Source organism: Mus pahari, chromosome 9 (genome assembly GCF_900095145.1).
Source record: "Mus pahari chromosome 9, PAHARI_EIJ_v1.1, whole genome shotgun sequence".
Taxonomy (NCBI): domain Eukaryota; kingdom Metazoa; phylum Chordata; class Mammalia; order Rodentia; family Muridae; genus Mus; species Mus pahari.
The window spans coordinates 71,517,008-71,518,996 of record NC_034598.1 but is presented as its reverse complement, the minus strand read 5'-3'; positions in this window follow the sequence as shown (position 1 = coordinate 71,518,996).

Here is a 1,989-nt window from a genome sequence, read left to right as displayed (position 1 = left end):
TTTTTTTTGGTTTTTCGAGACAGGGTTTCTCTGTATAGTCCTTGCTGTCCTGGAACTCACTTTGTAGACCAGGCTGGCCTCAAACTCAGAAATCAGCCTGCCTCTGCCTCCCGAGTGCTGGGATTAAAGGCGTGAGCCACCACGCCCGGCCCGAGACAGTGTTTTTAATATTGGATAATTGTTGCTAATCAGATATACTAACTGAAAGATTTTAAATTCTTGGTGTGTTTTTCAATTTTTTTTCACTTCTTCTTCCTAAATTCTTTTTTTCCTCAAGCATGTGTTTGAAGATTTAATGTTTTTTTTTTTTTTTTCCATCCCTGGTTTTTAGAGGTGGACAAATTCTTAGTTATTTAAAATCTTGTTGGTATAATTTCTGGATAATGAGATGGAAATTTTAAAAGATTATTATACATACTCTTGTGAAAAAGAGACATTTTCTATTTTAAATAATGGTGATTATAGGAAAATACTTTAAATTTTTCTGACTGTTGGAGTTCTTGTGCTTTAAGTGTTATTACAATGTACAATGATGGTCTGTCTAACCATTTAAACGGAAAACTTCACTTTTCATAATAAAGACCATTTCACTGTTCGTATAACTTCTTTACAACAACTAAAGATATTTCAACAGAACAAAGGCACATGTTTAAAATGATATTTCAGTTTAAAACACTTAGGTCTCAATATAGAGAGAACCAATATGACTTATTTTTAATTTTACAAATAGCAAAGCATCTTTGAATGTGGTGGTCATGTGGATATGTATTTATATGTATACATACACAGACTTTTTTTGCCTATTTGTATTTGTATGTGTTCGTATATGTGGGTGGGTATGCACTCATGCATATGAGCTCATTCACATGTGTGTTCAAGTGTATCTCAGAGGTCAGAAATTAAAAGTCAACTTTCACTTTTAATCACCCCGCACCTCTTTTGTGGAGATAGTGTCTCTCAGTGAACTTAGAGTTTGTCATTTAGGTTACACTACATGGCTGTCAAGTCTCAGAGGCCTACCTGTCTCTGCCTCCCCAATAGCGAGATCACATATGTATCTTTTTTACACAGGAGAGGACAGGTTTTCTAGAACCTCATGTTTACACTCTATGCACTTTATGTGAAACGCTGAGGATTAACTGGGTTTTAGAAATAGACTGATGCCAATTTTGTTTTTTCAAAATACTATCTCCTTTAGCTTGTAAGAATGTTTCCCTTATATGTGCCTGAATTTGGAATTGCTTATTATTTTCTGTAGTTGTCACTTAAAAAGAAGTACAGTTAGACACTCGAAAGACTAAGACAGTGTCAAAAAAACGATGTGAAATTACACATGGATTTTGAAAAATAATGACACATAGATTTTTAGAAATAATTGGTTTAATTAAATAATGACTGCTATTGGGATTATTCTCTTCAATTAGAATAAATAAATACATGACATACACATTTATATGTATACTGATACTATCATAATATACACTTCATTAGTATTTTTGTGTTAATTCACATCTATATTGTTTACAAATTTGTTAGCATGTTAAATAGAATATCCATTAAAATAGTTTTTTATTTGACTAGATTCATTATTAAACCTCACCTTACCCCATCACAGATTATTTATTAGCTGTATTTTGTTCGATGTTTTTCTCATAAACAGACTTTTCTCACCCAGATAAAACAGCACCTCATTCTTTTTTTTCTGAGAAATGTGTTTCCTCCACTCCCAGCACATAAACCCTGAATACTTTAGCTTATAATTGCCTAACTGGTCCAGAGACACAGAAATGCTGACTGGAAGAGCAAGCAACTAGATGAACCCGTAGAGAGGAAGTGAGGTAGATTTGGGGAGAGAGTCCCTGGGAAGTGCAGTCACTGAGTTCCAGTTCTCTAACAGTTCTCAGAGCATGGTTTCTGTTCTCCTGAATCAGGCTATGGACAAGGGTGTCTTACCTCTTGAGTGGAACCCTTGCAAAGTCTCTCCTTTCT